General features: G+C 39.4%; 1 long non-coding RNA gene across 1 annotated transcript; it reads right to left on the bottom strand.

The window, feature by feature from the left end:
- Window positions 1-5,398: 5,398 nt before the first annotated feature.
- Window positions 5,399-7,337, bottom strand: LOC127415934 (uncharacterized). Its single transcript, XR_007893021.1, has 3 exons — window positions 7,249-7,337; window positions 6,327-6,480; window positions 5,399-6,145 (listed from the first exon to the last, which is right to left on the bottom strand). It is a non-coding gene; the product is annotated as an uncharacterized LOC127415934 (long non-coding RNA).
- Window positions 7,338-22,911: the final 15,574 nt, after the last annotated feature.

The raw sequence follows: 22,911 nt of genomic DNA, 5'->3' as shown, positions 1-22,911 counted from the left end.
CACTGCACTAATGCGCTAACAAACTATACACGATCATAATATGTACAGATTACATTCTGTTATTGTAATTTATTATGAGACTGATACTACTGCAAAGATGGGTTTGTAAAGGAGTGTTAGTGGATAGAAAACAGACAAAAGAATGATGATAGGCATATCTTACTTTGGGCAGATGCGTCATTGGTTTTCGGCTGCAGATGGCACATGAGTGAAGTAGCATATCAAACAACAGAGAGAATGGGCACTTAAGAGTATTTGAGATGGTTTTTTTGTAGAATCATTAATAAAAAAAAATTGCATAGCATGTGTGGTGAGCAGGGCGGAGCCGAGCGGCGTCTGGGCAGAGTGAGGGGAGGCGGGAATATTTAAGGAAAAGAGACAGTGGCAGAAGGGAGAGAGATGTACAAAGTTTATCTGCATGTCTGAATGTTTTTATGATTTGATGCAGCTGGCTGAAAAACAGTGCGTGTTTTTGTTTCATTATACACTGAAAAGTGTCATTAAATGTCTATGTGTTTGTCAAGCCGGTCTCAGCTTCCTTCTTGCCTTCTTAAGTGTTACACTGGTGCCGAAACCCGGGTAGGAAAATGACGCGCTGTCAAGGAGTCCTTGCCACTGACTGAGGATCGCGACGCCGAGGGAGTGCACGATCCGGTGGCGCTGGAGCATTGCATCAACCAGCAACCGGAAGGGACAGCTGAGGGGTCCAGTGCCATCGCCCGGCATCGCAGATGGAAGCACAACAGCGAGCTGAGGGCCAGTCGACGGCGTGTCTGGGGCCGGCGAGCCCATCTCTCTCTCCTCTCTCTCCCCTCTCTGCTTTCTCTCTCCCTTTTGCTATTCTTGCTCTCATGTTGACTGATCTTAATTGACCGAATGGGATTTAGCTGTCAGCCTCAAAGTAGGTGGAGCTCCAGGTCACACTTACTGATGATGTGGACCAATGGCAGTAAGAAGGTGTTTAGCATCCTGTAAGAAGTTTTCTGAAAGTTCGCCCGGGTAAGCTGTTTCGAATGACAAAACTCAAATACACATTCAATTTGGCCAGATTTTGTTTTAAATTACATCACACGCCTACGTTTTTCCAATACTTTGGGATTACATGTGGGTGAGTAACAATGACAGAATTGTTGTTTTTATTGTAAGTGAACTATTTCTTTAACAGCCTTAAAATAAGAACCAAATCATTAATAATCATATCACGTCCCCCTGCCTCTCTACTGCTTGACTTGTTGGAGACTTTTATTTCTCACGGATGATGGAAGGTGGCCAGCTGCATACACTATGCCAATGCTGCCAGTACTTACTGTGGAGGGCTGTTGTGAAGTCTGTGCGCATTAACTGCTCTGGATATTGACATGCATTATAAATCAGGGAGGAGGGATGTCAAGCTACTATTTTTACATGCAGTGACCTATGACCTGTTTGGATAGTTGTACGGATTCTAGTGGTTTGAAAGGCCTTGCTTTGGAGAGGGGAAAGAGATTCTTTTAACTCGGTCTATTGGCTCCAGGCATGAAAAATAATCAGATTGTTTTTCTGACTGACATTACTGTAGTGGAAGTGGGGTTTGAGCAGGCTGGATGCTGCATTGTTTTGGGTATCGAATTCATAACCCATTCTTCTAAAGAATTTATTTGGCTTTTGAGTGTAAGTTTCTTGTGCAATTGTTTTAGTAATATCATGTTCAAAAATAAAAGAACGCATTGAATGGAACACATTTATTATAGCAAAACAGAATTTTTGACTATATTGTGTACATTTACTGCTATTGTGACACCCCAAGTAGGTGCATGATCACAAAAGATGGGTTCATTTATTTATTATAAATAATATCATGTTATTGTACTAAATAATATAATTTTATTAAAACAGCAATGTATTAATGTTATTAATAATATTAGGAAAAGAGTATTTCATTTTCTATGCTGTGTGGTGCCAGAAATGTAGAAGGCATTGTTTGAGCATGGTGTGTTTCAACTGCTCTGCCAAGTTGCTTTTTCTTAATCCAGTAACACTAGCTGCCAGCATTTCCACAGGTTGTTATAATTTTACATCCAAATATACATGGATGTCAAAAGTATTCATGTTAAAGCTGCACTCCGTTACTTTGTGCTCTCTAGCGACATCTGCAATTTGCAGAAGAACACTTTACGTCAGTCACGTTTCAGCACTGCTCTTCTGGCGGATGAATCTCATGATTTCAGCTTACCTAGACATCGCCTGTGTGTGATCATGACTGGAAGATACTCAGAGCCAGAGTCATAACGTGCTATTTTCATGTTGATATTATGTTATACAATTAAACATTTAAAACTGTAATATTATTTTGTTTGATGAAGATAAAAAACTCTTATTTACATATTTTGAATGGATAATTAATTTTACACTTATAGCATTTTTCTGACACTACACTCAAAGTGATTTTACATTGTTAACAAACCACCATCAGTTACCAGCATATTTTAATATGATTATTCAAGTGTTTTATCTTCTATTAATGTTTGTATTGGACAATGTAGGTGCATCGCGTTCGGTTAACACGCAAGTAATGTTCAATTCATAAAAGCATGAGAACCAATATAGGCCTTAACAACCTTACCAGAAAACATATCTAAGTGTTATAGCAGGTAAACAACTTCACCAAACAGATAACATACAGGTGCATCTCAATAAATTAGAATGTCGTGGAAAAGTTCATTTATTTCAGTAATTCAACTCAAATTGTGAAACTCATGTATTAAATAAATTCAGTGCATACAGACTGAAGTAGTTTAAGTCTTTGGTTCTTTTAATTGTGATGATTTTGGCTCACATTTAACAAAAACCCACCAATTCACTATCTTAAAAAATTAGAATATGGTGACATGCCAATCAGCTAATCAACTCAAAACACCTGCAAAGGTTTCCTGAGCCTTCAAAATGGTCTCTCAGTTTGGTTCACTAGGCTACACAATCATGGGGAAGACTGCTGATCTGACAGTTGTCCAAAAGACAATCATTGACACCCTTCACAAGGAGGGTAAGCCACAAACATTCATTGCCAAAGAAGCTGCCTGTTCACAGAGTGCTGTATCCAAGCATGTTAACAGAAAGTTGAGTGGAAGGAAAAAGTGTGGAAGAAAAAGATGCACAACCAACCGAGAGAACCACAGCCTTATGAGAATTGTCAAGCAAAATCGATTCAAGAATTTGGGTGAACTTCACAAGGAGTGGACTGAGGCTGGGGTCAAGGCATCAAGAGCCACCACACACAGACGTGTCAAGGAATTTGGCTACAGTTGTCGTATTCCTCTTGTTAAGCCACTCCTGAACCACAGACAACGTCAGAGGCATCTTACCTGGGCTAAGGAGAAGAAGAACTGGACTGTTGCCCAGTGTTCCAAAGTCCTCTTTTCAGATGAGAGCAAGTTTTGTATTTCATTTGGAAACCAAGGTCCTAGAGTCTGGAGGAAGGGTGGAGAAGCTCATAGCCCAAGTTGCTTGAAGTCCAGTGTTAAGTTTCCACAGTCTGTGATGATTTGGGGTGCAATGTCATCTGCTGGTGTTGGTCCATTGTGTTTTTTGAAAACCAAAGTCACTGCACCCGTTTACCAAGACATTTTGGAGCACTTCATGCTTCCTTCTGCTGACCAGCTTTTTAAAGATGCTGATTTCATTTTCCAGCAGGATTTGGCACCTGCCCACACTGCCAAAAGTACCAAAAATTGGTTAAATGACCATGGTGTTGGTGTGCTTGACTGGCCAGCAAACTCACCAGACCTGAACCCCATAGAGAATCTATGGGGTATTGTCAAGAGGAAAATGAGAAACAAAAGACCAAAAAATGCAGATGAGCTGAAGGCCACTGTCAAAGAAACCTGGGCTTCCATACCACCTCAGCAGTGCCACAAACTGATCACCTCCATGCCACACCGAATTTAGGCAGTAATTAAAGCAGAAGGAGCCCCTACCAAGTATTGAGTACATATACAGTAAATGAACATACTTTCCAGAAGGCCAACAATTCACTAAAAATGTTTTTTTTTATTGGTCTTATGATGTATTCTAATTTTTTGAGATAGTGAATTGGTGGGTTTTTGTTAAACGTGAGCCAAAATCATCACAATTAAAAGAACCAAAGACTTAAACTACTTCAGTCTGTATGCACTGAATTTATTTAATACACGAGTTTCACAATTTGAGTTGAATTACTGAAATAAATGAACTTTTCCACGACATTCTAATTTATTGACATGCACCCGTATATACATCCATCCAGACTGCAACGATGCTGTCCTGAACTATGTGAGTTTGAATGAACTGAAGTGAAGAGCATAGTTTCTCCTGCCGGAACACGCGACAGCCGGTTCCTCTTTTCTGGGTTTACGGACATGGCATAATGACGTAAGGATGAATGACATAAGCCAGTGATTTCGTGCCAAATCCGACCTGACAGCAGCTTTAAATATGATGAAATATTTAGTGTTCAAGGGTTCTGACAAATTTATAAAAATATTTATATTTTGCCAATGGTAACTAGCAATTGGAATGCAGGTGTTTGCATTAGAGTTTATGATATGTTCATATCTGTTCAAATAATGTTTTAGACACTTTAAAAACACATAAATTGTCTAATGGGTAAAACATACCTTGCCTTGTGACAGAGTAGACTTACTAAAATGTAAATGAGCTGTAACGCGATTACCGTTTCATGTTTAATGCAAATAACCTGTGAGTGAAAGAAAGAGAATAATACAGTATAATATACAGTAACTATAATAATGGTTTATTTCGTTTTCTGAGCTTTTGGAAAAATAACCCAGCAAAACCAAAGCTGACCACTTTGTGTTTTATTTCCACCATTTCACAGACTGCTGTGAATTTAACTGATTGTCAGACACTGCGGCCTAGTAACTGCTACACTATTTATGTAGCTTGCACAAGTGTCTGTGTTCTCTATCATATTTCACTGTCAGAAAAAAAGTGCAAAATTTGTACCTTTAGGGGCACAGTGGCTTGCCACTGGGCCAGTACTCAAAGGTACATTTGCGAACCCTTAAACATGGGTTCATTTTCGTACCCTTACATCTTGTACTTTTAAAGAGGCAAATATGCACCATTGATGACTAACTTGGACCTTAGTTATATCGTAATATAATGTACCTTTGGAAAAGGTGCAAATTTGGCCTTTTAAGGGTACTGCCCCAGTGACAATCACTTTGTACCTTATAAATGGCAAACTTGTACTCAATAATGCATATTAAAAACTGGCAACTTGATGTTTAATCACATTTATTTAATAACATGAAACATTCAATAATTTTACATTTTTGTTCACAATGTCACAGAATTAACACTTTAAACATCTCAGAATCACAATTTGTCATCAAATACAGTAGGATAATATTTTGTTTTTTGCCATTTCGCTTTAAAAATATTACTACACATTTCATTTTAACTTCACCCAAAAATACATTTTAGGAGCAGATAAAAGGAGATGTTTTGATGAACATCACAGGTTATTTTTTCAACACAATTCAGTTAACAGTACCTCACTTTAAAAGCTTAAAGAAAAACAAAAAAAACAAAAAACAAACAAACAAAACGAACATGTGAACACACAAACCACTTCAAAAGGAACTTCTCATTTCAGGTTGTTTCTCACAAAAATAAATACATAAATAAAATTATCATATGCCTTCAGACAACTTGAAATTAGATACACAAGTCACATGGACTACTTTTATGACATTTTTTGGGTCCTCTAAGCTTTAAATTGAGCCACTATCCACTGCCATTGCACTGAAAGGGTGGGCTGTGATAATCATTAAAAAAATATCCCCACATGAGAAAAGAAAGTCATACAGGTTTGAAACATCATGAGGGTAAGTAAAATATGACAATTTTTATTTTTTGGTGTTAAGAGTCTCTTCTGCAACACAGGACTTCTTTGAATGATTCCGGACTCATATCTTTGCAATAGCACATTGCAGGAAGTGATCATATTTTTCATATAGGGCGAAAAAAGTCATGTTAAAGAAAGTATGCTTTGAAGGCCCTAATTACCCCCTCTTTGATTCTTATTCCTCTTCACATCATCCATTTGATCAAGACTTGAACCATCCTGGTGAAAGCCATTTTCATATGGTGTATCATCATCGCACTGTAAGAGGAAAACAATGTTAGAACAGTATTAAAACCATGCATCATCTGCAAAAACAACTTTCCAAGCTTTACTTAATATGCTATGACAAAACTTACAGTATTACATCATTCTGACGAAACAGAAACATTTGTTTGACATTTACTAATCATATAATCTGCAGTAATGCCACAGTAAATACCTGGAAGTTCTTCTGCAAGCATCTCCTCTCCTGCTTCAATGTATATTTTGGCAAAAAGGATTTTTCTTGGTGCAAGCTCATTCACAATACTAGTGAAGCCCTCCCTGAAGCACTGGACAGCTGATGAATGGATTCGGTCAATTTCATCACATAACTGACAAAAAATTTAGAGTAATGGAAAGTTAATCATTCACATTAATTTAATATTAAAGTGGTCCCACCAGTCTTATAGAAATAGTTCACCCAAAAATGTTAATTATGTCCTAACTCACCCTTATGTCACTCCAAGCCCGTTTATCTTTTTCTTCTGTGGAATACAAAAGGTGAATGTTTGAAATCTTCATAGCGATTATTGGCCATAATATAAGTGGATGGTGACTTAAATAAAAGCTCAAAAAGAGGGAAAAATACCATAAAACCACAGTAAAAGTAATCAATGCTACTTAAACTATATTCCATGTTTGTTCACAGGATGCAATGAGAACCAGTAAGGTTTTCAGTGCTTTATTGCTTTAATTTGATAGTAAATAACTTCAATTATGTTCTGTTCATCAAAGTGATCATATCACTACAGAAAACTTGGAATACACTGCACCTATTATTTCAAATACTTTTACTCTGGTTTATGTCCTGCCACCAGAAATTCACCTTTTGTGTTACAAAGAAGAAAAGAGTCATGTTGGTTTGAAATTAAATCAGGGTGAGTAAGAGACAAAATTTTCCTTTTTGGGTAAACTATCCAACAACTTTTCAGCAATATAAAAATATTATAATGCTCAAGTGACAGAAAGATTCTGTGCCCCTCTCATTTTCATGTCCCCCTGGTCTCTACAATGTAGTTCTAACCTGCTGTTCCACGTGAAACACTGAAATCAAACATGTATTTTAAGCTGATAATTGACAAAATTATTTGTGATATTACCTACACTTCTCCATGAAAAAGTTTGCTGCATCCAGCCTTTAACAATCAAGTATCTGTTAGCATCTTGCCATACAGTACATGCAAAATATTAACATGTTCCTCAAAGGTGCATCCTCAGTGACAGCAAACTCCTGTTGGAGCCAAATAAAAAGTAAAGGAGGAAAATATTTGTTCAATCTCAAACGTACAAAAAAATTTTTTTCCATCTGAACTTAAATTTTGCTACCACTCAAAGATACTCTGTTACTCTTCAGTTATAAAGAGGCTTAATGCAATCAATGATTAGAAGCTATATGTATTGTGAAAAGCACTATACAAATAGAAATGAAGACTTAAAATACAGTATACCTGTATGTCCTGTAAAATATTATTGTGCACTTGGCTAGCTAATGTGTTATACTACCGCAATCCACTCACCTCTGACACAGATCTGTGACAGGCTCTTTGCAGTTTCTTCAGACTGTATGACTGTGCCCAAATTTCTCCTTACTCCTCTCCTCCTCGAGAATCAGAGGTACACGCCCCAAGAGATTGGTGCCAAGTATGCCAACAAGAACAGAGAAACATAAGAATGATCAAGGATTACAGGCAATAAATGTCATAACGTATACTTGGATCTGTTGTGACAATACTGTGGCTGGGGAAGCAAAAGTATAATAAATCAATGTTTTTTAATACTTTGGGCATTCGAAATGAATGCTGGCATCTTTCCAACTGTAATCACGCTTATTAAAAATGATATTATTGCTCGTGGAAGCAGAACAATCATAGCGGATACACACTTGCTGTACACCGGCCCAAAGCTCCAGTTCTCTGGCGTGGCGAGCGGTGTTGAGCGGATTTCTTCCACGCCAGTGGACACGTACCATTACATGCTCAATATGTGGTGCAGGAAAGCAGTTCGACAGACTGTGTTTAAAGCCTGAGCCCAAAATTCTAAAAATTCCATTCTGTGCCAGAATATGATATTCATATCCATATTACATTCATATTTATATAACATCACACACCTGAACTGTATAAACCATATTGAAGAGAAGAACTAGGGCTTTCAAATTATATATGTATGATTATTTAAGGCTAATCATTCTTTATCAATAAGATTTCGCACAGCAATTTTTACAAAAATCTTCTCTGGCCACCATACTTCAGACATCTGCATTTTCAACCATTTTAGTTACAAGCTAGAGGGAAACTTGTGTATGACATATACATAATTTTGTGGGCAATGTAGAATAGCAGACAGATTAGAAATATAATCTATTGTTTAAAAGTTATGACCATTCTAGTGGTTAGTGGGAAAACAGAATAAAACAAACATTTAGAATGTTAAGATACATTTCACATGACCACTCCTCAAATAATCCTTTTGAGCACCTGTAATAATAAATTGAGATTGCATCTGAAATTGAAGGACACAAACTCTGAAATATACATTTTATGTGTTCAATAAAACACACACTTTATTTAATTTGAACATTAGAATTACACAGCAAAACATACAAAATCAAACTTTCGTACTATCTACAGTAAATAAATGTTTAATAAAGAGTGCAGGAACAGAATATACATAAAATCATAAATACTCAACACCTGCAATACCTGGGGGCCTGGGTAGCTCAATGGTAAAAGACGCTGGCTACCACCCATCGCTAGTTCGAATCCCAGGGCGTGCTGAGTGACTCCAGCCAGGTCTCCTAAGCAACCAAATTGGCCCAGTTGCTAGGGAGGGTAGAGTCACATGGGGTAACCTCCTTGTGGTCACTATAATGTGGTCTGTTCTCAGTGGGGTGCGTGGTGAGTTGAGCGCAGATGCCGCAGTGGATGGCGTGAAGCCTCCACGCGCACTACGTCTCCGTGGCGCTCAACAAGCCACGTGATAAGATGCGCGGGTTGATGGTCTCAGACGCAACTGGGATTCATCCTCCGCCACCCGGATTGAGGTGAATCACTACATGACCATGAGGACTTAAAAGCGCACTGGGAATTGGGCATTCCAAATTGGGTGAAAAAGGGGAAAGAGTCCACAAAAAGAAAACAAAACAAAAAAAAACAAAAAAACAACTGCAATACCTGTGGAGAGAAGAGAGGGAGAAAAGAGGGGAGGGGGAGGACGACAACACCAGTAAACACAGCCCAACCTAGGCCTCTTTGCGAAACTGGTCACACTCAGCTGAATGCCAAGACTGAAAACAGAATGACGAAGGAGGGACTACAGGCTTTAGTGTATGCAAAGGGAAACTTGCGTGAATATTGATACCTCCCAGCTGACAAGCCAGGTTCTCTCTAAAATCTATCTGGGTTAAGTTCACCGGTCTACACTCATCCCCTGGTGCCGCATGAATGTGTTACCATTCTTTAAACAATATGAAACTATTGATGACGGCAATGTCTAAGAAGTGAGAGGAAAAAAAAAAAAAAAAAAGTCTTCCACCACTTTTTTTGTAGGACGTCGTAAGATTTTATCATTTGGTCTGACCTATCAACACCGCCCATGTTTTTTGTTATAAATCGCTGATGACAGTGGGCTGGAGGGCTGCTACTTTTGTCCAGTCGCCATCATTTTTCACAAACCTAGTAATTTCGGTTGAGCCATTCGCATTGTAGAAATTGGAGAGGCATGTAAATGCATGCGTGTCCTTCCACTGAATTACAAGTATATTCCCATCAATCCTACACCACCTCATATCCCCATGAGCTGTCTTGCATTCCCATCTTTTGATGTCTTTAAATTCTGCAGGAAACAGTTTACGATTCACCCTGCATGTCCCACAGGCATTAGTTCCCATTTCTAACAACTTAACCATAAGAGCTGGGGACGTGTAAAAGTTGTCAAACCAAACATTGTGGCCCTGGTCTTTGAATGGCTGCAGTAACGATTCAACTACTTTAGTGGCCAAGTCAGTGACACGCCATCATGAGAAATAGAAACAAACAATACATACACATTCATACATACCCATTTGATGGTCTTGACTGGGGATCAGGTTCCATCTCATCCTCCATCTCCTCGTGGTCTAGGTCTTCCTGCAGTAGCTCCTGGTCCAGCAGATCTTCCTCGTGTGTGCTCATGCCCTCATGAGCTATGTCCTCCTCTGCTATGAACCGAAGCTCATCAGCAGTCAGCTGCCTCCTACTCTTGAGGGTGCTGAGCAGGGAGCCATAGTCTCTAACCAGCTCTACAACAGAAAAAAAGTAGTACAACAATTGGTAGCCAGCAGTGTGTTCTTCACAAATCCATACACTGAATAGTCACCAAAGGCTTGCAGACTAAGCAGAATGTCCAACTGCAGACAGCCCTCTCACACTTTCCTTGTGAACAGGAAGCTACACACAATCTAAAATCATGTATGTGTGATGGATGGGTAAGGCTATCTGCTAAATTATAGAAAGTTTTTTTTTTTTTTATTTTATTTTTATTACAAGGGAAAATCAACAAGCTAGATAACTTATCTAACTAGCAGGCCAGTTTCCAGGCAGGTCTGAACAGCGTAAAAAAACAAACCAAAAAGAAAAAAAAAAAAAGAAAGAAAAAAGTCTGAACAGCGTCTGCTCTCTGCCTCATTACTTCAGGTGGATTTTTCACAAGCGACAATATTGGCGGAAAAAAAAAAAAAAGTTATTGATATTTAGTTAAATGTACATAGTATTGCTAGCTAATGTTTATTTAGCAAGTTTCACAGAAAAAAAAACTAGCTAGCGCTACACCGACAAAAATGCTTCGTAACTAAAAAGGTTTGACTACCTTCCACAAGTGACAAAACTGGCCAAAAAAAGTTATTGATATTTAGCTAAAAATGCACACAGTATTGCTAGCAAATGTTTATTTATCAAGTTTCACAGAAATCTGCTTAAAAAGAGGCTAGCTGCCTGTCCGACGAACGCCGACGGTCATGTCATTTTTTTCCAGAAATAACTAGCGTTACTCCTACAAATAAATGCTTCGTAACTAAAACGTTTTGACTTTCAATATACAATATTTACAACACATGTTAAATAACTTGTCTTACCTTGAAAGATCGCCTCAGTTTTCAATTTGAAGCAGTAAATCCCACACTGGAGGTAATCTCCCAGTGTATCCTCTCTGGCTCCACTCAGGCAAATGGAGGATGACGCTGATGACGATACATTTATTATTCACGCCCAGTAACCCCTTAACCAATCATATATGCTTTTAGCTTATATTGTCATGAGTATCTGGCAGTTTTCAGAAATAAAATCGGTGATTGGACGGCGAAGATATTGAGACAGGAACCATGGGAATAATTGTTCCCAAATTTGAACTTTCCGGCTGGTAAGGGTTAAATTAAGAAAACATGACAAAAAAGTCTTAAGGTGTAGTAGCTTTGGTATAAGCGGAATGATTGTCTCGAATGTCGAACTATTGAAAATTAATGCAAACTTGAGGCGTAACGGCCGCAACGCGATTACCAATACGGGGTATGCAATAACTGTCAATAATTCGACGGTCCCTCGTCAATTATTCCGTACTGAACTGAAGTAGGAAAACAATATGTTGGCTTTTTCAAGTGCCTGCATAATTAAATAAGTATGTGGAGCGGGATGTGGTCATGTGGCTGTCACTGGGGAGAAAGGAAGCGGTAGGGGCCATCACCTGGTGATTAATGATTCGTAACACCTGTGTCTCGTTATAGTAATAACGGAGATGGGCTTGAAAAGGCCGCCGAGAACGCCAGTGAGAGTTGATGCCACACACGCACACTCTGAATCATGCTGAAAAGCTGCTTATATGAACTGTTTAATCAACGCTGTGTTTTAAGTGGAGAGCAAATATGGTTAATAATCTTGTTATTATATAATAATCTTGATGCTTTAAACATAAACGCTAAAATCCAGAGTTCAGATATGGATTTTTTTTTTCACCTGTTGTATGTGACCAGCGAACATGAACTATTTTACTGTATAACATTTTATTTTTAGAATTGTATTTAATTTTATATTGGTGTTGGGTGATTTTCAGTTGTGTGTTTATTGAATTGTTGAGATCACGTATGGGACAATGAAGTGAATTTCATGCACTTGAAGGGTTTGGCTTTGGCAGCCTTGAACCACCACATCCCCCACCAGGCAAATCATTTGATCACAGTATTTTGTACCTGTTTTGGGGGAATTGGTACATACATGGACCCTATGATGGACAGAAATGTATTTGTACCTTATCTATTCCTAAAGGGTACATATTAGTACCTTAAGGTGTAACTTTGACCCAGTGAGGGTACAACCACATAAGATGTACCCTATATGATCACAAATGGTCCCCGACTATACCCTTTTTTCTGACAGTGTTCAGAATTGAACAAAATGAGTGACAGAATGAATAAATGATGACAGAATTTTAATTTTGGGAGAAATATCCCTTTTAAAAAATGGTTAGTGTTTATTTTGGAAAATGGGTTGTAAAGTTTTAACTGTCAACCAAACTTTAATAAAGGTGAAATCTACACTGAAACCATACCCCAAAGTGCCTAATACATACAGAATATTTCTAGACATGGGTTAAATCTGAGCACGTTGATGATCGTTCCTCTCAACCCTCCCTCTCTCTCTCTCTCTCTCTCTCTCTCTCTCTTTATTTCAGTTCCTTCCATCTCCTCATTATTCGGTGGAAATCAAAAGCAGAACTAAAGTGAGAGAGCTCCCCTCTGTCTGCTGTCATTACGCCTCAGGTTAGCTGTGACGGCTTCATTTCCTGAGAGGTGAGCTATGGAACGTGCCGTTGCTCAGTGATGGGAAGAGACAATGGACTGTCACATCTCCAGTCCGATATATTTTACCATTTATTTATTTTCATTAGGGATGTTAGGAGATTCTGCCATTAGTTTTGTTATTTTGCTCTCTCATAATACTAACCAGAATATGAGACACTGCTGAGGTGACAGTGAAGAAACAGAAGAGCTGTAGAGAAAGATAGAAAACTTAGAAAAAAAAATAGACCAAGAACAACACAAAACAAGAGCAACAGAGTGACGTTGCTTGAACAATATTTCTGATTTGAGCACAACCTTCTCAAAATGAACTGTTTTATGGGTATTTTTTTCTTTTCGCATACCCGCCTAATCAAATGATATAATGCTTCATTAGTGGCCCAGAACTGTCAGCTTTTAGCCCTCCTCTGCATTTGTCATTATCTCAGTTCTATGAGAGAGCACAAATTGATCTATTCATCACGGCTGAAAAATATGATGAAAAAGTAGGGATTATGTGGTACTCCTGAGCTCCACATTACAAGGGTGGGTCATATAAATGTCAAATGACACTCTTAGCTTCCTTCTTATAGAAATGTATCTGTATTTCATTCACCCAATGAAGTACAGAAACAAACACAAACAATGCATTTCATTCTTTAATAGAGCTTTTAAATTTGTAGTCCAAAAACCAGCCATGGGTTCCCTGTGGAATTTCCCCCCAAAAAGTTAGATTTTGTGGTTTAAATAAGGTGTGTTGTAAACATTATCAACCCTGTAAAGCCTGACATATGAAAGAATTGTCAGAAAATTCGAATTTTTTGACATTAAACAGTTTTTAGTACCATTAGACAAAATACAAAAATAAATCATAAAAACAAAATAAATAAAAAAAATGCACGTTTTTATTTTTTTTACTTATGTATCATATTTGATATATTAGGCTTTAAAGGTAATAATCCTCCTTAGGCCCAGCAATTCATTTTTATAGGACATTTGTTATTTACGTTTTTCTTAGCCCATACATGCTACAATTGTAAATATTGGGGTATTATCAGAGGACTCCCTGGGCTTTTCAGAGATAACAAATGTTTGAGAGTTTGGCCATGACAGCTTCCTCTCCTTTGTCTATTAATATGGATTGAAATGTCTCACGGGTCAATTCAGCACATCAAATACAATATGAATAATATATATATATATATATATATATTTTAATAAACCATTTTTATCATATGTATTTTATGCACCAAACACTATATATTGACATTTAAAAAAGGGAAATTGTAAAACTTTTTTTTCTCTGGGTACATAGCTTGTAATGTAAAATAATGAGATCTTTATAATGATAGAAATGGAAGTAATATAAAATGGAAGTGAATGGGGCCACATTTGGAGGGGTTTAATTAAAGAAATGTGAAGCTTACAGTTTCATAAAATTACTTTTTTCTTTTAAAACCATGGTTGTCAATCAATTAAAAATTTGAATCCAATTAATTACATGATATGCCGATTAACTGATCAAATTAAGTGCAATTAATCGCCTATAAATATATGCTGGGAAAGCCCCTCAATATATATATATATATATATATATAAAGTGCATCCGGCAAGTATTCACAGCGCTTCACTTTTTCCACATTTTGTTATGTTACAGCCTTATTCCAAAATGGATTAAATTCATTATTTTCCTCAAAATTCTACAAACAATACCCCATAATGACAACGTGAAAGAAGTTTGTTTGAAATCTTTGCAAATTTATAAAAAAAAAAATAAAGAAAAATCACATGTACATAAGTATTCACAGCCTTTGCTCAATACTTTGTTGAAGCACCTTTGGCACCAATTACAGCCTCAAGTCTTTTTGTGTATGATGCTACAAGCTTGGCACAACTATTTTTTGACAGTTTCTCCCATTCTTCTTTGCAGGACCTCTCAAGCTCCATCAGGTTTGATGAGGAGCATCAGTGCACAGCCATTTTCAGATCTCTCCAGAGATGTTCAATCGGGTTAAAGTCTGGGCTCTGGCTGGACCACTCAAGGACATTCACTCCTTTGTTATCTTGGCTGTGTGCTTATGGTTGTTGTCCTGTTGGAAGATGAACCTTCGCCCCAGTCTGAGGTCCAGAGCACTCTGGAGCAGGTTTTCATCAAGGATGTCTCTGTACATTGCTGCATTCATCTTTCCCTCGATCCTGACTAGTCTCCCAGTTCCTGCCGCTGAAAAACATCCCCACAGCATGATGCTGCCACCACCATGCTTCACTGTAGGGATGGTATTGGCCAGGTGATGAGCAGTGCCTGGTTTCCTCCAGACATGACGCTTGCCATTCAGGCCAAAGAGTTCAATCTTTGTTTCTCATGGTCTGAGAGTCCTTCAGGTGCCTTTTGGCAAACTCCAGGCGGGCTGTCGTGTGCCTTTTACTGAGGAGTGGCTTCCGTCTGGCGACTCTACCATACAGGCCTGATTGGTGGAGTGCTGCAGAGATGGTTGTTCTTCTGGAATGTTCTCCTCTCTCCACAGAGAAATGCTGGAGCTCTGTCAGAGTGACCATCGGGTTCTTGGTCACCTCCCTGACTAAGGCCCTTCTCCCCCGATCTCTCAGTTTGGCCGGGCGGCCAGCTCTAGGAAGAGTCCTGGTGGTTCCAAACTTCTTCCATTTACAGATGATGGAGGCCACTGTGCTCATTGGGACCTTCAATGCTGCAGAAATTTTTCTGTACCCTTCCCCAGATCTGTGCCTCGATACTATCCTGTCTCGGAGGTCTACAGACAATTCCTTGGACTTCATGGCTTGGTTTGTGCTCTGACATGCACTGTTAACTGTGGGACCTTATATAGACAGGTGTGTGCCTTTCCAAATCATGTCCAATCAACTGAATTTACCACAGGTGGACTCCAATCAAGTTGTAGAAACATCTCAAGGATGATCAGTGGAAACAGGATGCACCTGAGCTCAATTTTGAGTGTCATGGCAAAAACTGTGAATACTTACGTACATGTGATTTTTTTTCCCGTTTTTTATTTTTAATAAATTTGCAAAAATTTCAAACAAACTTCTTTCATGTTGTCATTATGGGTATCAATAATCCATTTTGGAATAAGGCTGTAACATAACAAAATGTGGAAAAAGTGAAGCACTGTGAATACTTTCCGGATGCACTGTATGTATGTATATATGTATATGTATATATATATATATATATATATATATATATATATATATATATATATATATATATATATATATATTCAGATAATTCAGATAATTTCATTATTGTGGCAGACGAGTAAGCATTGCTTGGCAATACAAAAATTGGTTTAGAATCCAATATATTGTTTATTCCCATATTATTGAACATAAGACAAACATTTGCCTACAGTCCACAGCAATCACGTCATTAACATACCGTTTTTAAGTTGCTGTGTCAAGTTTAACATAGTTTGAAACTAAGAAAAAAAAAAATATCTTGAGATCCCTGTGTTCGGATTTGCACTGCATCAAGCTGTGTTCGAATGCAAGAACGAGACTCCTTTGTGCTGTTTGCTGTGGGTAAAACCTGTTTTACTGACAGCATGCTGAAGCAGTACTTGAGCCAAACCGAAGCAGTGCGTCATGACAGTTTCGCAGCAAACAACGTGTGCTTTTATACCAGTAGCATTTCTGCTGCAGAAACTCATGCGCTCTACACAGAAAATAAAGTTATAAAATGGTTATCAGGAGTGAGCTATTGTTAAGTGTTACAAACGTGATCGTCATGAAATCGTATTTACATGATGCTGGTGTAATCTAATGCAGTATTGTAGAATTATTTCATGTAGTGACAGACAGCCAACACAATGAGCTCTGCTCATTTTTAAACATCATTATTTAGTGGAAGGGGGAGGATGATGAGCCTGATCACTCGGTTTGGCTCGATCAAACTTAATAATATAGCTTAACAATATAGTCAGAATTAAGTAATTAAGTGACATAATATGAATGCTTTCAATAATAAAATATGGAAATCCATTATCAAAATACAAATTATTACAAGTTTAAAACACTAATATTCTAATTATGCACAAATATTGAATAGTGATATCTCTTTGTTCAAACAACAGCCAAAACTTTTAAGTGTAGAGTACTATCCTCACAAAAAGGACGCACCAGTATGTTAACTCACCATATTCACCAGCAGCCAATGTTTTTGCCTTTGTTATTTAATCCTTATAATGTAATAGTTGAGAGTAATAGAGCACTTCAAGTGTCTTTCAATACAAGACTGTAGCTGACATGTGTCTCATGTGACAACTCCCAAATGACACACTATACACTATGCACTTACAAAATATACTATGCAATCAGCCATGTAGTGTATGTATTTTCAAAGTGTAGTATCATCCCTAATGGAACATTTAATGTTTTTCCGTTTTTTTTTTACTACACAGAAGCATTCGCCGTTTAACAGCTGACGGAAGTGACGTTTCAAGCACATGTTATGTTGCAGCTAGCCTTAGCGCGTTAGCCAAACTCAGTTCAACACTTGTATCTTAAACAACATACATAGTCACACAGCTTAGGGTGATAGGTGCTGTATCCACTGAAGTTTTGCTAGCTGCTTCATTTTTAATTATTTACAAATGTTTTGTCAGTCCAGCAGCACAGCCATGTAACTCCGCCCCTTCTATGTATGGCAAGTAGGGTGACCATATTTTTCAAGTCTAGTACCGGGACACGTGTGTGTGTGTGTGTGTGTGTGAGTGGGTGGGTTTGGGGGGTTTACGAGGAAAAATTTCTAGGCATTATGCTATAAATGTGGTTTATGGGGACATTTCTAGTGTCCCCATAATTCAAATCGCTTAAAAAAAAAACAACATACTAAACAATGTTTTTTTTTTTCTTTCTATTTTTTTTTAAATGTAAAAATGCAGATAGTTTGTTTGTGTAACAGCTCACAAACAGAAGGGAAGGAGAACACAGGGAAGCAGGTTTTTCCAGGCTCAGGTAGGACTTTTAATCGGCCACTTCAATGCTTTACAACTTCACAAACTCGTCAGCTTCACAGGCACGTAGACTTAAACTCAGTAGCTTCACAGGCACTAGTAACTTAAACACATCAGCTTCACAAACATAACAGATTAAATGTAGCAGCTTCAGGAGCACCGTGGCCTTCCTTGTGTCAGACTCTCTCTCTCTCTCTGCTGGTGGCGTGGCTGCTTATATGCCGCTCTCCCCATGCTCACTGGAATTAGAGACAGGTGTTACACATAATCTAGCTCAGGTGCAAGCTCCCTTACCGCTTTCACTCTCTCCGGACAGACGCTTGACCACGCCCCCGCTGCCTCAGTTTGGTTTAGGGTTAGGGGATAGAATCTATAGTTTGTACAGTATAAAATCGTTATGTCTATAGAGAGTCCTCATAAGGATAGCTGCACCAACGTGTGTGTGTTATTATTATAATTTGTTTGAAATAAAAGGGATCATAAAAAAATTGCAGTTTGTTTTTTTATTTAGTACTGCCCTGAAGAAGCTATTTTGGCATAACAAATACTCACATACTGTATATTCCACAAGACAAAATAGTAAGTGAAATTGCACAAATAATCCTGTTAAAAAGTTTACATTCCACTGGTTCTTAATATGGTGTGTTGCTTTCTCCAAGATCAATGACTGTGTAATTATTGTTTATGAGTCCCTGCTTTGTCCTGTGCAGTGAAGCTCCCCACTTTTCTTAAAAAACAAAAACAAAAACTACTGTACGCTGGTGTTAAATTGGGATTTTGAAGGTGGGGGTACCCTAAAATTGGGTGATGTCGCTTGATTAAGAATGATATCAAATGCATTTTATAAAAATAACAAAAAAAAAATTATTAGATGACAGCTGGGACAGCTTCTTGCCATAGATTGGGGGTCATCTTATTGAACATGCTAAACTTAAACCTAAATCTAATTATGTTACAATTTAAAAGTAAATGCACATTGTTCTTAATGGGGAAACAAACACCATATACACACCTTTTACTTAAATTGTTATTCTAATAACATAATTTTTTTATGAAAACATTTGCATTAAATCATAAAAGAGTTTAAAATTCTTCACTGTGTGGTGACTCATGAAACATTCACTAGTGAATCCCTCTGTATTGCTAGAAAAAAATAAAATAAAAAAATTCCCATAGGAAAAAAACACATAAAATAAAAATTAATGCTGAAACAACAAAAATGGAGTACACACAAATATACAAATAACAGTGAAACATACAGTGTGTTGGTCGAGTGGTCTTTTGATCTCAAGTTGTATATATTGATCTGCAGTATGCTGATGTCGATTTGGATGAGATCGATTCCAGTTTCAAAACCCCTTTGTATATACAGCTTTTTAACAAAACTATGCAAAATTGCTACTGCATATCAGCGGATCTAAGAAACGGGTGAGCAGTTGATTCCATATTACGCGATTTCTTTGAAACAGAGATCGGACCACGGCGCAATACAGAAGTGGAACACACGTCTATATGCGGGTGCGCATTGTCTGGTGCTGCTCTTGTATATGCTGCCTCTACCAGTGTCGGCAAATGACTAGAGCGAATCATAATGAACTTACAATATTTTTGAACAAACCCACATGCACTAAACAGAGACGGAATGTAACAAAAACAGCATCGGAGAATACAATAAATTGAATGGTTTGACAAACAAGCATTTTTTCCTTTTAGGAATCAAAGGTGCCGTAACACCGTTCCGGGGCGTACCAGCCCAATTTAACTCCTGACTGTACATTATTTGGTTTCCCAGCATCTTCTGCACATATGAGTTCTTCCCAACAGTGGCTATATGATACTGACATCCAGCTTTTGACACTTAGGACAACTGAGGGACTCATACACAACTATTACAAAAGGTGCAAACATTAATTGATGCTCAAGAAGGCAGCACAAGAAGAACCAAGGGGATGCAAACTTTTGAACATGATGATTTGTGTATATTAGAGTAAATTTTTGTGTGATGTAGCTTTTGAAGGGCAGTACTACATAAAAAATATGCCAGCACTTACACCTGCCACGGCCAACGAGCCAGCGCCCACGCCTGCCATGGCCAACGAGCCAGCACCCATGCCTGCCACGGCCAACGAGCCAGTGCCCACGCCTGCCACGGCCAATGAGCCAACGCCCACACCTGCCACGGCCAATGAGCCAACGCCCAGGCCTGCCACAGTTAACGAGCCAATGCCCACGCCTGCCACGGCCAATGAGCTGGAAGCCTCGTCCGTCCCAGAGCCTGTGTTGCCAGCCTCGTCCATCCCGGAGCCTGCATTGCCAACCTCGTCCGTCCCAGAACCGGCGTTGCCAGCCTCGTCCATCCCAGTGCCAGCGTTGCCTGTCTTTTCTGACCCATAGATAGTGTTGCCAACTGTGGCCGTTCGGAGGAGGAGGAGGAGAAGAAAGGCTTCTGTTCCCAAGTCTCTTCCCGTGTTCACGACCACAGAGGTAATTTCCGAGTCTCTGCCAGTGTTCACGACCACAGAGGTCGTTCCCGATTCTCTGCCAGTGTTCATGACCACAGAGGTCGTTTCCGAGTCTCTGCCCATGCACATGACCACAGAGGTCGTTCCTGAGTCTCATCCAGTGTTTAAGACCACAGAAGTCATTTCTGAGTCTCTGCCAGTGTTCACGACCACAGAGGTTGTTTCCGAGTCTCTGCCCATGCCCACGACCACAGAGGTCGTTCCCAAGTCTCTTCCTGTGTACACGACCATGGAGGTCATTTCCAAGTCTCTGCCCATGTTCACGACCACAGAGGACGTTCCCGAGTCTCTGCCAGTGTTCACAACCACAGAGGTCATTCCCAAGTCTCTGCCCATGCCCACGACCACAGAGGTCGTTCCCAAGTCTCTTCCTGTGTACACGACCATGGAGGTCATTTCCAAGTCTCTGCCCATGTTCACGACCACAGAGGACGTTCCCGAGTCTCTGCCAGTGTTCACAACCACAGAGGTCATTCCCAAGTCTCTGCCCATGCCCACGACCACAGAGGTCGTTCCCAAGTCTCTTCCTGTGTACACGACCATGGAGGTCATTTCCAAGTCTCTGCCCATGTTCACGACCACAGAGGACGTTCCCGAGTCTCTGCCAGTGTTCACGACCACAGAGGTCGTTCCCGAGTCTCTGCCCATGTTCACGACCACAGAGGCCGTTCCTGAGTCTCAGCCAATGTTTACGACCACAGAGGTCGTTCCCGAGTCTCTGCCCATGCCCATGACCACAGAGGTCGTTTCTGAGTCTCAGCCAATGTTTATGACCACAGAGGTTGTTCCCGAGTCTCTGCCAGTGTTCACGACCACAAAGGTCGTTCCCAAGTCTCTGCCCGTGCCCATGACCACACAGGTAATTCCCGAGTCTCTTCCCATGTTCGCGACCATGGAGGTTGTTTCCCAGTCATCCAGGACTCTTTGTCTCGAGCCTCCCACTGCTCAGCCTTCTACGGCTTCGCCTTCCATGGCTTTGCCCTTCGAGCCTCCCACGGCTCTGCCCCTCGAGCCTCCCACAGCTCTGTCTGCCATGGCTTCGCCTGATCTGCTCTGGTCTTCTGGGTCTCCTGGCCATCCGCCTGATCTGCTCTGGTCTCTTTGGTCTCCTGGCCATCCGCCTGAACTGCTCTGGTCTCCCAGGTCCCCTGGCCATCCGCCTAATCTGCTCTGGTCTTCTGGGTCTCCTGGCTGTCCGCCTGATCTGCTCTGGTCTCCTGGGTCTCTTGGCCATCCACCTGATCTGCTCTGGCCTCTTTGGTCTCCAGCTCCGCCTTGGTCTCAAGACTCCCTGACTTTGCCTTGTTCCTCTGCTCCCCTTTCCTCTTGTGCCCCCTTGAACTGCCTGTTTCCCCCTTCTCCCCACACCCCATGGACAATTTATCATTGTGGAGCGTCTGGAATCTGCTCCTTAAAGGGGGGGCTTTGTCACGAATTCCCTGTGTTTGCATTGACTTTTATGTTGAAATTCTTGTTTAGTTCCCCTGTTCCTGTTAGTTTTGTAGTCCTTTGTAGTTTCTTTTCATGATTGGTTTCCCCTGATTGTTTCCCCAAGTGTTCCCATTCCCTTGTTTTCCCTTGTGTATTTAAGCCCTTGTTTTCCCCTGGTTTCTTTGTCAGTCTTCACATGTATTATGCTGTGCTCTGTACGTTTGTTCCCTATGTTTTGTTTCTTTATGTTCTGAGTTACCTTGTTTATCTTTTTTAGATCCTCCATCCTCGCCTGTCGCGTTACAAACAGTCCCCACTGCTGATCATCTCGACCAGCGGACTGGAATTTACAAGCTGTAGAAAAAAATTGCGGATTAAATATTGACTTTAATAATTGTTTTTTACTAATTGTCAGCAATGGATCACTTGCTTTTCTTGTGTATATAGTGTCACATTTTAGTCTGATGTATATAACTGGTTCAAAACTTTGTTTTATTCAGTTTTCCAGCGATGTGGAATTACTCCTATTTAGTTTTTATTGAATCGTTTTTCTTGGGGAAGTTTAACATTCATAAAAGTAAGTATTCTAACATTAAACATTTGTTATTGTTGTTTCAAAGAGGATTTTAGAATTATAGTGAGTCTCACAAATATCAAGACAGGAGAGAAAACTTCCCTGCACATAGCTGTAGCTCGTATGATTCATTATATTTATTTATAGCTACGTTCTGTCTAACAGTGATATTTATAATTGAAGAAGTGTGGGTTTAATAACGATGTTTTGCGATCTACAGTGGTGTGTGAGATGTATGTTCTTTCTATACATTTGACTATGTTGTAAGAACCTGCATGTAACCATCCTTGTGTCCGAATAGTGTTTATTTGTTCTCTAAATATTTAAAATGATGGGGTTTTGTTGCTGTTATATGTGCGCTTTATTTTTCATAGGGTTATGATTAAAATGTCTAATGCTTTATTGTCAGTGTGTTGCTTGGAATTATTTAATAAAAGTATGTG

This window comes from Myxocyprinus asiaticus, chromosome 25 (assembly GCF_019703515.2).
Source record: "Myxocyprinus asiaticus isolate MX2 ecotype Aquarium Trade chromosome 25, UBuf_Myxa_2, whole genome shotgun sequence".
In the NCBI taxonomy this organism is placed as follows: Eukaryota; Metazoa; Chordata; class Actinopteri; order Cypriniformes; family Catostomidae; genus Myxocyprinus; species Myxocyprinus asiaticus.
This window is presented reverse-complemented; position numbering and strand designations above follow the sequence as displayed.